We start from the raw sequence: 13,027 nt of genomic DNA, 5'->3' as shown, positions 1-13,027 counted from the left end.
TTTTTCCAACTTATTTTCTGATAAAATAAATTATATAAGCTACCTTCTCCATTCAAACCAGAAGCGGAATAGAATAATTTATTTGAAGTCCTCATCCTTCTTGGCAACCCATTCAGACAATGCCATATGCACAGGTGTGTGTGTATATGCACACATATATAAAAACGTGTTTCTTTTTTTAGTGTGTAGTGTCAGAAATAAATGATTCTGAAGTTCTTAACTAAATAATATTGTTTAAGTGAGAAATCTAATTTTCTTATCTGAATTTCTAAAAACCCATTAGTAAAAGCCATTGATACATCACAGCATTTATGAAGTTTGTCCGACTTACCACTCGAGCCTTTTTTCCCTCTGAGTACTTCTATGCCATAATTACTAGGTGCTAGGTTGTAACCGTAAATAGGCTATACTTCAAATCTACAATGGTCAGCAAACTCTTTGTGTGTAGTAGTTTTAAATTTAATGCCTTTATTAATACTATTCTTTGATAATGTTTTTCAGTGCTGTATAAGCAAGTCATCTGGAGCTTGATCCTAGATTGAACCTGTTCTGTAACCCAAGGAAACTAAAAGGCTGTCTTGGATACCCTTGGAAATTTCCTGAGCTTGACGCACCCCTTCACATCACAACAGGTAACTAGTCCAGTCCTGCCTGGTCTTATATACATTGCAGCAGAGCTGAGGAAGTGGGACAATGGCCAGGATGCTGTGGCAGTTTCTAAAACTCATTAAAATAGTCCCAAAATTTGCTCAGGGCTTTATCAGGGTAAGATGGTCTCAAAGTTCAGAGAATGATAGAAATGTCTAATTGTGTATGCTCAGTACCTGCCAAACTACCTCCTTAGATTTTGTGAGACAAGGGAGTTCCCCATCATCAAAGCCTTAATAAAACCAGACCTATCTTTAAAAGATTTCTGAAAACTGGAGAAAAATGGACTTTTCTTCTACTGCTGCTTGAACAAATTTAGATTCAGTTTTGCTGTCTTTGATTGATAGGCACATTCTTATCCTGTGGCCCATGTCTGGCCACTTGAGTTTGACTGAAAACGAGGAATTTTATCTTCATTATGAAGATGAGTTAAAATGTGTAATGCCATCAGACCAGACTCCATCAGCAGTTTAAAGGGAAGAGCTTTTTTTTGCTCTGGTCTAGGAATGAGGCCTTTTCTTGCAGTAGACAGATACATAACCAAACTCCAAATCTGGATATCTCCTTGATATGCCATCAATCCTGGTTGTGAGAGTGCTGTCCTGGGTACCGCTTGGAGTAGGTGATTCAAGCTGATGATTTCTCTGTGCAGCTGGTACATTGAAAGGAAGGTCCATGTGCACATCTGGAATGAAAACAAAACTGTGGAGCACCCATTTGTATTTCCATAGTTCCTTGGTTCCTCCTACTTCAAAATTCCCTTTTCTTTCCAGGTTTGAGCGCTTCAAGGAATATGCTGGTATATTGTTAACTTTGTGGAGACAGCTTCTGTATCTGTTGTTTTGCACTTTTTTTTGTGTGTGTGTGTGTTTTTGCCTTTGTTTTAACCTTTCCCAAGGATATCAGAACATAACAACACTTTGTTGTTATAACAACAATATTCTTATATTTCCACAAGGAAGACTTTTTTATTAAAAAAGCAACAACAAACAACAACAACAACAAAAAAACACCCAAAAACACAGCTTCAGATAATGGTTGTTTTGAACTGTGCGTTCTACAAGATGCACACTTTTGTAAGTTACATTCATCTTGCATACTTGTGTTCTCACTGTGATAGTACTGTGGCTTTCATTAGTTATCCTTCTTTTAGGGTAAGTAGGAAGAATTTTTTTTCTCTCTCCTTCAGTCCTGCTTTATGTATTTTCACATAGGAAGCAAATTTTGCTTTGTTTCTGAATTTGAAGGACATTTGGAACAAACACGTTGTTTAGTCTATGGAATATCTTTTACTATGACTCTCTTCTATACTTCTTTTTCACTGTCTCTCTTCTTCCTGAACTCCCAGCTCCTGCTGCTAGCAATATGCCCTTTAAAATCTCAAATAATTTCCAAGTGAGAAGAAAAGTGAAGGAAATTACAGGTCTTTTAAAGGCAGCTGAAGTCATATGGGAAAACAGCTTGTAGGGCCTGGAAAAAAGAGGGTCAAAACATGGAAAGAAAGAAGAGTCTTTCACATTTATTGTGTCGGTGTGCCTAAGGTATTCAGTAAATGAGATGCTGATGAAATCTTTTGAACTGTGGAAGGCTTGTTGGACTTCCATTTCTGAAGTTCACAGTTCAAGGTTTTCCATACAAATTTTAATACAAATGCCCAGCTTAAACTTATGATACACCTGCTTATGTGCATTTCATGAACTCAGCCGCAATGTTTCCGAGAACAATGATTCAATTAGCAGAAGTGCATGTACCCATTCAGATACTTGGGAAGCAAACCAGCTAGCTTATTTTGAAATGATAAATGAGTTAACTTACCAAGCAATGAGCAGAATTTTAACGTCAGATTCTGTAAGCCCACAGTAGGTAAAGAAATCTTTTTTTTAGGTTTTGCAGATTTGTTATCACAGATGTTCTTAACCTAAATATATGGATATCCAAAAATAGATACTGTTTAAAATATGTATAAACTTCCTTTATTTATGTCTAACACTGATTGCATTTTGCCACCAGGTTTCAAGCAGCTGTAAGTGGTAACTGCAGACCTTCCTGTACACCCCTGCTGCTCTGCCATGACTTCCATGGCAGCAGGATAGCTGAAGCCTGCTTTGTGTTTCACATGTAATGTTTTGTAAAGACAGGTGGTGATTGTATTTGGAAGGATTTCCCATTTAAAGCTGGGTTTATTCTGATACTGTCCACATAGAATTTACATTGGCTGCAACATGACCTTCGTAAAAGTAGTATCTAGCCTAAGGTTTTATAGGTGAAGAGTCACCAGGAGAAATAGTCTGCAAACACGGAACTTTGCAAAGTTTATCCTAGTTTCCTCACCTTTATTTGTGGTAGGAATGACAAGGCACAACTTGGTCAGTCAGTGAAGTTCTTTGTCTATCATGCTGTGAGTGCACACATGAGCACTGAGCTGCTAGAACTTCAGCTGTGTAGTTCTGTGAATGTTCCTGGTTACATTCCTGCATTTTTCTCTTTATGTGAACCACTGTCATGTCTTGTGCAAGGACTCTGCAGTTGTTTTCCTGAAATTACGGCAGGGTTGTTGCCTGAATATAATCTGTAGTAAAGGGAATATGACAAATGTCCTCATCTATCAGCAGCACATATTGGTTTTGGTTTGACCACTTCTTTTTTTTCCATATCTAACATAAAAAGCAGGACTCATCTAACTTTAGATGGTTGTAGGTTTCCAGCATAAGCTGGTGATTGAGAAATTTCAGTGTATAGAGAGTGGTATCTCCAGCTAGTTGCCCAGTCTGGATAGAGGGACTTCTTTTTACTGACATTACGTACAATTCTAATTATTAATGTAGTCAGAAATGAAACTCAGCAGAGTGGTGCAAACACTTTCAGTAAGAATTCTGTGTTAATTTTGCAGATAGGACCTTCCATCCATAGGTCCAATAAGAAGATGGACAAATAAAGGAAAAATAATATTTGATCTGGTTAGCTGAACTGTGAGATTTTAGTGTAGAAAGAAGAGAGGAAACTCGATGCACTCACCAGATCAGATGTTACTGCCCTCATTTGTTAACATGCCTTCTCAAATGGAATTAATGAAACCTTCCATTATAGATCAATATGCTCTTTGACTAGAGAATATTATGGGTACCTATTGTATATGCTTAATTAGATTGAAATTGCTTTCACATTTCCTTTATATCCAAAAAAACCCTGATCTCAGCAGTTTGAAAAAGGGAATTACAAAAGTCATCCCCTCCACTGTGCTGCTGAAGCCAGCAGGAGAAGGGAAAAAGGGAAGATTCTTCAGCCAACTGCCCAGCCCTGGGCTTCAGTGAAGTGGTGATTTTGGCAGCCCCAGCAGCAGAGCTGTGCTAAGTAGAGCTGCTGCATTGTGCCCATAAAGAAAACAAATGGTAATTCTCATATTATTGTCACAGGAGACTGATGACACACTAAAGTCAATAGGTTTGGGCTGAGATTATATGAAACTATTTTGAGATGTTGCCCTTCCTCTCATGTTTTCTCTCCAAAACCAATTTCTTGACAAAACTGTTCTAAATTAATGTGCATCACCTTTTTTCCTCAGCTGCTTCTCCTCAAAAACTTTCTCAAATGCCATTCTTTCCATGCTTTATTTCTTGATAGCAATTTATTACTCTTCACATTTCCTATCAAAAACTACTTCTTTCCTTAAGCTAGTTCTCTTACCACCACAGCCTTTTTCCTATCCAAATAGAGCCTTTAGTACTTCAGTATCAGTTAATTAGCTGTCTGGTTACCTCATGCTCTCAGCTCAGCCCAGGGTATTTCTGGTGTTTCCAGTGCCAGCCCCAAGCTCTGAGCACTCTACAGCAGCTGCTGTCCCTGTGGCTGGGGGTGAGCACCATGCTCTGGGCCTGGATTTCGGGGCACCCCAGGCTGTCTCGTGATGCAGGCAGGCCCTGCTTCCTATGTGGATGAACTGGGAACTCTCAGCATCTCTCTGAAGCAAATGGTAGCTTTAATTCTCAATCCCCAGCCCTGCAGACAGGAGGAAGCTGTTGCTCCTTCCCCAGGGGCTGACACCAGGCCCAGGGCTTGCTGCTTGCTGGGCTGAGTTCAGTGCCTGCCGGCCTCCCTGGGATGCATTGTTTATCAGCTTCCCTCCTTCCAAATTCTTTGTTTGTACAGTGGGAGCTTTTTGTGCCAGGTTTTTTTTTTTTTTTTTTTTTTTTTCTTTGCCTGGAGTTATTGGCAGAGCTAATTAACCACAGCATATAAAAGCCTTGTTCTTTAGGGCTGAGTGGTGCGATTGCGGAGCAGTGCTGCCTGGTGGCGTGGGGGATGAGCGGGCGGGTGGGCTGCCTGAGGACGGGCAGATTCTTTTCACAAAGGTGCACCTAACCATTTCTAGACTGATTCTTGATGGGCTGTGCATTGCATCCCTCTCTCCCTGCGCTGTGTTTGAGCCTCCGAGTGAGTGGACCTTGGGGCTGTAAGGGGGCTGAGCACTTCTCGCAGGCTGGTGTGTGCGTGCGTGGTGTTAAGGCAGGAGGAGCAGGCTGTGGTGCCGCCGGGTTGGCACACAGCATGTGCCACAGAGACGCCGAGCAGCTCTGCTCCACCTGGGCACTGTGCCCTGAGTTTTACCTTCGTGTAAGGAAGGGAGGGCTCAACCCTGAGTCTCGAGGGCTCTGGACTGCACAGGCTGAGATCTTCCATGTGTAGAAATGCATGGGAAACTTTTATTTTTCCTGGAGAATTGTGTAATTATGTGAGGAAACGTGAGTACGTTCAGCACATCGCGCTCCGGCTGCTCGTCCACCCGAGGTGCTTTCTGTCCGTGTCGAGGTGTGTCCGGGCAGCAAAGCCGCACGGTTTTGTCCGTGCCCAGGGCTTTGCGGGGGCTCCGGCCCACCCGCGGAGGCGCTGCCGTGGGGTGTTCTCGTACTGTCCGCAGAGGGGTGGTGGCAGGGCAGGGCAGGGACGGGGCACGTCCCGTAGGCACAGCGGGTTCTGCGGCCCCGTCCCCTCGCGGACGCGCGTGGGTGCCCGCGCGGCCGAGAGCAGCCGAGCAGAGCCGTGCGCGCGCGTGTGGGCTCCGCAGCCCCTCGCCCCCAGCCTCGCTTCTCCCGTCGCGGGCACTCGGGGCGCGGCTCCTGGGCGGGCTCGGGGTTCGCTTCCCTCTGGGCTGGGGGAAGGGAAAAGGAAACCGAGAAGAAGCAACAGCCTCCAGCTTCTCCCTTCCTCTCATCTCGCTTCGCTCCCCCTTGCTCGCTCCCTCTCTCTCCCTCCCTCTCCCCTTTCCTCTCCCCTTTCCCCTCCCTCCCTCTTTCTAATTCCTGCCACTAGCTCGGAGCCTCATTCAGCAGCCGCTGAGGGTGGAGTGTAATAGGCTGAAGATGCTGCCGCCTCTGCTCGGCGTCTAGTTGTGAATGGGACTTGCCTCCTCTCCCCCTACTCCGGAGGTGGCCCCGGGAAGCCTCCAGCCCCGCTGGACTCGCAGGTAGGCACTGCTTGAAGCCGCGGGAGCAGCGCGGAGCCGCGCCGGCTTGGCGGAGCAAACGGGTGGCCACGGGAGCGCTGCTCTCCCGTTGCGCGCGGCAGCGGCAGCGGCAGCAGCGCCCGGCGGGAGGATGCGTGCGTGTCCGCGCGTGGCTGCGCAGCAAACTTAGCGGCAACAGCGCGGGACTGGGCGGGCAGGTGTGTGCGGGGAGCGCGGAGGGGCCCCAGGGTTCCGCAGCCCCGGCGGGGAGGGAGAGAGCAGCGGCCGCCGTTGGGTTCTTGAGTGGTGGTTCCTTTCTTTGTCTTTTTTTTTTTTTTATTTTTATTTTATTATTATTATTATTATTATTATTTAGTGTTATTCTTGTTTCCACATCTTGCTGGGGGAGGGGGGGGGGACCGGAAGGGAGATGGTGAGCGTTTGTGTGTGTTAAAATGTTCCTTCGGATAAGCAGATACTGAAAGCTCCAAACTGCAAATCTTTTACTTGTGCTGTAGCTCCCAGGCATGAAATGGATATGCAGAAATTAGGAGTGCATGAAATGAAGGGATGTTCTATCTGGAATGAAAGACTTTGATTTATATCTTTCTCCTTTTATTGTCTTTTTAATTTGCTTGCTGGCTTTGAAATGCATTACTATTCACAAGGTACCAAAATGGTATCTGTCTCTAACATGGGCTGGTGCAGAAAGCATCAGACTCCTGGGTGAGACGTGCGTGAGCACATCCCCAAGAAAGGCAAAATAGATCGGGCTGTGGGTCCCCATAAATACCATGAAGTTTCAGAATAAAAGTGCTTCCTGTGCAGTCCTTGGGGAGCGCATATAGCAATCTGACATCATGATACAAATGCCTTTACCTCCTATAGAAGCCCCCCCCTTTATTGTCTACTCTTTTAAATATTCATCTGCTGAGGAGAGAACCGGTATATGCGAGGAGATCTTTGTACATCGCTACAAAGGACCGAGTGGCTGTGTAACACAGTATTTACCTACTGAGATATCTGTGACAAAGGAACCTCTTTAGCAAATGAGGTCACTAATTCAGAAATTGGCCTTTTATAAAAGAGAATGCTCATTTCTCCTTTCGCATTCCAGTGAGTAGTAACTCCCTGGGAAAGACTTTCTTCCTGTTGATTTGTGATGGTGATAGAGGCTGTGCAGGCTCTACTAAGAAATTAAATATTTTTAATTCTTTAATAATGAAACTGTTGAGTGAGAAAAGCACTAACAGATTCAGAAGGAGGGAAGCAACTACTCAGATGTTATTGAATGTCTGTCTGCCTCTTTTCCCCTTCCCTTGCTTGCTTCAGTGTTTCCAAAGTCTGTGATTTCAGGTAGGGATTTTGCTCTTTTTTTCCACACTGGCTGCCTTATATCAATAAATGAATTTACTTTCAATATGGAACTTCTGCAATAATTAATCTGGCATCTGCCTCAGTTCTGTCCACTGAGGTTTGAAACAGAAATTGATGGCTGTACTCAGTCCTTTGGATGATTTTATAAGGAGAGATATAGACAAGTACAAGGGAGTGGAATTGCAGATGCTTGCTTATGAACAGCATTTTCATAGCAGAGCAGTGCAAATCATGTTGTTGGGAGATAGGCAGTGAGAATGAAGAGAAGATGATCTAGTTTTGGGCTTCAGACCTTAACACATATTCTATAGCAAAAGTCTTTGTCTACCATACTACAGAAGATAGAAGTTTCTTACTGTACTTCTAAAGCCCTTTTCCTTCCTTTTGAGGGACAATGGCAAAATAAAGTTACAGAACAAAGATCTACATCTTCAGTAAAAGAACTAGACATTTTTGAGGGCAGTTACCTAAAAGGTACCTTTCTCCTGCAGACTCTTGTTCTTAGGCCCTGGAATGGGATTCTTTCATTTATTTATTTAATAGTTTATTTATTTATTTCCCTCAGCTTTTCACTAGAGCGTCAGGTAATTAGCATGATGTTATTTACAGACTTCTCTACATCAGCTTCAACTTTGCTAACATTTATGTGTTGTCTGTCCGTAAGAAATCACCAAGAACTAGATTACTTCATTACCAGAAAAGCTGCTACGATAGAGCACATCAAGAGATAAGTCATTGCAATTTATCATCAGTAGTTTCAGAAGGAAATATGCATGGAAATGGATGACAGAGGGACGGAACAACCAAATTGAATCTTCTTTTGCATAACAATGTGGGGAAACTACAAAGATTAGAACAATTTTTGTGATCTGATAACACACTTTATAATATATCACATGATTCCCGCTTCAGTTTCTATATCATTTTGACAACATATTTGATTTAGTTTGGGTGAGGTTCAGAATTCCAGGAGTTTGAGATTGTTATTTTTCTTTTCTGCAAACGCTGCAGCAGGGCATGCATCAAGTAACAGATTTCCACAGTATTTCCAGAAGGTATTTCCAGCACAGACACCATAGTAATCTGAAGCAACTTCTGACTTAACACTTGGGTCTGCTCCTCCTGGGTGAACCTCTTTGGATGACTTTGAATCCATTTTGTGAGCTGGATGTTTTGCAAAATACCTTCAGTGTGTGAGAAGCAGAGATCTCATCTGGAATCAATTAATTGAGAGCTGTTCAGCAGCATACTTTCTAGACGTTTTACGTCTGAGTTTTTCTGTTAGCATTTAAAGCTAAAAATCCATACATAGTTTCCTATGCTGTACCCACTTAAAATGGCACTTTTTTCATGGTCCCTTTGTTGAGTCCAACCCAAAGATTTAGGAAATGGAGGTGGCCACCGGCTTGGGGATAGCGTGGATCTCGGTCTTAAGAGGACTTACTTTGTGATTAAGTGTTGGAGTTTGAGATGCGGAATTTATTTTTATTTCCTCTCTCATCAATTTAGGAACATTGTAGTTACCTAATTCTAGCACTCCTTACTGGTACGTGAGGACAAAACGCAGCCCTGTGTTTGATTACAAAATACTCATAGCCTGTGAAACTACCGACGGCCGTAAGGGTGCCGAATTCCTAAACCCGTTCGTTTTCCTTCCCCGCGCAAGGAAGGACTTTAAAGCCGTCTGACCACGGCCGGCGGATGCCGCAGCGACGCGCGGTGCCCGGCGGAGGGGCAGCGCCGGCGGAGCGGGGCCTGGCGGGCACCAGAGGGCGCTGTCGCTCCGCGCTCGCACCGCCGCCGCCGCGCTCCGGGCGCCTGAAAGGCGTTTTGTTACCGCCGGCAGCAGCGGCTCTCCCGGGGGAGCCGGGATTCAATCTCGCTGCGGTTCGGGCTAATGCTCAGGCAGTTTGTCAGGATTAACATCTTTCTAGTTGGTGGATCGCTTTACCTTCGGCGTCGCGTTACCACCTTGGCTTTCACTACAAAGTTTAGGGACGGTGCAAGTTGAGATTGTCAGAGGAGCACCAGCCGCAGTCTGGCTCTGGCACAAACAGCGGCGGTCCTCTCAGCGCAGCGGTTTGTAAGGGATTTGCTGTCTCGTCCTCCCTTTGTCAAAGACGATGTCAGTTCTTGCTATGCTGAGGGCGGGAGTATAAAGGTAGAAAAGATGATATGGCAAAACCAAAAATGTTTATCAGAAATATTGTCAGTGCTTGGGATATCCTATAACAACATCTTGGAGAGAAGAAAGGCATATCAGGCTGAATTGGGCTCGTTTTACCCATGCACATCTAGGTCAGTGGAGCCTACAGTGGAAAAACAGAGAACAGGAGGTTGCTCAGATCATTTCACATAATCCCATAGCACATTGAAACTGAAAAGATGAAGTTGACCAGAAAACATTACAGCCCATCATTGCAAATGCTGGCTGAAAACAGCATACATAACGGTGTAGATTTTAAGTGATTGCAGAGTGGAAGGGGTTCTCGTTTCCAGCTGTCCTGTTCTCACGTTCCTCTCTAGCCATCCACAGTGGGGTAGGGGCTGGACATGGGCTACACGGGGCTTTGGTTTGACTCAGAGCAATCACATTCCTGTGAAAGATAACCTATACGTAATGGAGTGCAGAATTCTGTAGCATTATATCACATCCATTTGGGCAAATACACAAGCAGAGAACTGAATGTGTGAGGTAGAAATGGTTATGCATGACTTTGATGACAAAAATGAGGAGCTTGATATCATAAGAGTTGTACCATTCTCTGTCAAGCACTTGATCTGGGATATTAGTGAAGAATTATCTTATAGCGGCAACTCTTGATGAGGGTGTTAATAACTACTGTGCTGGAAATGAGTACTGCTTTGCTGAGGAACCCGGTGTTGCAAAGAGCAGCCCAAGAACCATTAGCTTCCCGTTCTCTGAGCTGAGCTTCAAGGCAGAAAGCACTCTTTATGCTGTTAAATGCACTCTAGGTGGTGGAAAAGTTAGAGCTGCCCTTGGGAGTACACTATGCACGGCTGGGACTGCAGCAGTGCCTCACAAGCCAGCAGGAGTTCTGAGACAAGTAGGGGAGCAGCCAGCCTGCTGCTGAGTGTGCCTGGAGGGAGGGAGACATTATGGCTAATTTTGCCTGACAAAGGCACAAGGCCTTCTTCCATAACTGCATGGGTGGTGCGGTGGCTTTCAGACATCTCAGCACCACTGAGCTCTGCTGGCTCCAAGAACCATAATTTAGTTCTTCAATTTTAAAGTGCTGGCTTAAGCAAATTCTAAGGGGGCTTTGTGTTTTGTTGTTTTTGTTGTTTTTTTGTTTTTTGTTTTTTTTCCTCCAGAGTTTGGCAATGAGTAAGAGCTCTTTCCCTTCTGAAACAGTGAGGGTACATCAGAATTCTTAATTGTAATGCAATGGCAGGCAGAGTTGGAGTAGCAGAAATCGATGTAAATGGATTAAAAGAAAAGTACCAAGTAACTGAGTACAAAGGAAGAGCCAGGTTTTTCATGAGTGATTGGTGAACGAAGCTGTAATAAGCTTCTAAGTAGAATTTACTATTATAATAATGTTCTAATAGTCCATCAACAGATGAACAATACCTACATTATAGACAAACTGACATAAAATTCAGTTGTGGAACACAAAGTCTTATAAAGCAGACAAAATTGAACAGAACTTCGAGACATGAATGTAAGCAGTAGGAAATACCTCTCTTTAATTTATGTGTATTGGTATGGCCTGACACAGTTCTGTTGGACTCCCAATGATTACTTGGAGACACAGGTCCACATACACAAAGATCAGAGTGATGTGCAAAAATAATTACATTCAATAACCCTTTAAAACACACATCACAGAATTTTCATGTCTGTGAGCTTGATGATCCCAGGAGTTCAGGTCTCTTCTATTCCAGCTTTGTGCAGTGCTATTAGTGCATACATTATGCATATATTACCAGCATGCATCACTGCTGTTCCATAGTCTGGAAACAGCCTGGCTTGGATGGTTGTGCTCAGTTTGGTTCTTTGCTTCTATCCTCACAAACAAATAGGATAGAAATGCAGCTTATGGCTACACTTGGCAGCTCCTGTTCCTTTTCACATGAGCTCCATGCTAGCTTGGTAGGCAAAAAAGTTCCTTAATGTCAGTCTTATTGAAGAGCTGTTTCTTCTGCACTGCATTTCAGTAGTCTTCATTTTATTCAGAGTTATCATCAGATATTCCATTAGAAAGTTTTACATTTAAGGTTAAACTGATGGCATAGAAACTCTGGTTCAACATAAATTTTATCCCAGTGAGGCTGCTGATATATATTTTAAAATAAAATAAAACTTCAGAAACATATTAATTGGTCTCAGTGGTTAAGTTAAATAGTTAAATACATGCATACATATCATTCTGCCAAGGATAAGTCATTAGTTCAATATAAACCAGAAATGATAGCTCTATTTGAATCAGGAGACTAAACCCTATTTCCATTAATGCTAACTGTTTTATTAATACATGCATGTGTCTGCATTGAGTCATAAATTTAAATGGTCTGTCCCTTCTTGATTTAAAGTAATCATCTCAAAGATCTTGGCTGCTGAATGAATAACTGTAACTGTGTTACTTTTGTCTTTTATCAACTAACCATTTTTTCTTCTATATGTAGACACGTCACACAAAGAGTTTGTGCAAAGTTGGAAAGCATTTAATAATGCAACATTGGAGACAAAACAATAAGTATATACCAGAATGCCTGTAACTGTACACGCCTTTATACAAGCATCCTTGGACCTTTTGAGCTATTTAGTCTCATATCCTTCTGTACATACATACAACTTGTGTGCACTTTGTGCACGCATATTTTCATTTCACACTTGTTTAATTTTTTTGTGTTTTACTAGCAAATTTTAATTGAAGCAATAAGCTAAGAAATAAATTCTTTAAATTGTTTGCAAACAGTGACATTCAACAGGTTGATACCTAAATTTTGGAATTAATAATCTGAGATAAATCTTGCAGGAAATATAGGACTTCAAATGGCATTTAACTAATAAAAAGAACAACTGGTCTCATTAGCATTAGAACATGCACTTGAACTTTTAGGATTAGATACTGCCCTTTTCAGAGCGGTGATTCTGAAAGGCAGCCTTTAGTTTTGAAAGAATTGACCGAATATTGACTCCAGTTACGTGTTCCTAAGTACTGTGCAGTTCATTTTAGTTCACCAATCAAAACAAGATGTTAAGGTGTATCTTTATTACAAGATACTTTCGAGTCAGAGCAGACCTGTTTGTAAGCTTTCTCTGAGAAGTGACCAATATTAAAAGAGCTGAGTGCTGCTCAATTGATTATGTGCAGTACTGGGATCACAGCCTCCCGTTTCAAGCTGCAGCCATTACTGTCAACTGTAGAGATGACCACTCTGATGCTGCCAAATTACTCAAACTGTCAAATGCTGACAAACTCAAACTACTCAAATCCAATGCAAACAGTGAGCAGATATATTTAAGGATAGCTTTTCCTTGTCATTCTCTTTCAGCATGTTTGCTTGCAACTGAAAATTCAATGAAGATCCTTA

At 42.9% G+C, this 13,027-nt stretch overlaps 1 protein-coding gene across 5 annotated transcripts in view; it reads left to right on the top strand.

Moving 5' to 3' along the window:
* The window catches only part of CDH11 (cadherin 11), a 230,452-nt gene that overhangs the window by 146,544 nt on the left and 70,881 nt on the right, over nucleotides 1-13,027 (top strand). For 3 of the 5 annotated variants that reach the window (XM_052686664.1, XM_052686663.1, XM_052686661.1), the window contains exon 1: nucleotides 5,956-6,109. The gene's annotated coding sequence lies outside the window, so the exon portion shown is untranslated. Of the gene's footprint in view, nucleotides 1-501; nucleotides 633-5,747; nucleotides 6,110-13,027 lie in introns of those variants that run through there. The other 2 variants (XM_052686662.1, XM_052686660.1) reach the window with 2 other exon arrangements.

This window comes from Tympanuchus pallidicinctus, unplaced genomic scaffold, assembly GCF_026119805.1.
Source record: "Tympanuchus pallidicinctus isolate F22 unplaced genomic scaffold, pur_lepc_1.0 scaffold22, whole genome shotgun sequence".
NCBI classification, from domain to species: Eukaryota; Metazoa; Chordata; class Aves; order Galliformes; family Phasianidae; genus Tympanuchus; species Tympanuchus pallidicinctus.
The sequence above is the reverse complement of the archived record's forward strand: the minus strand, read 5'-3'. Positions and strand labels throughout refer to the sequence as shown.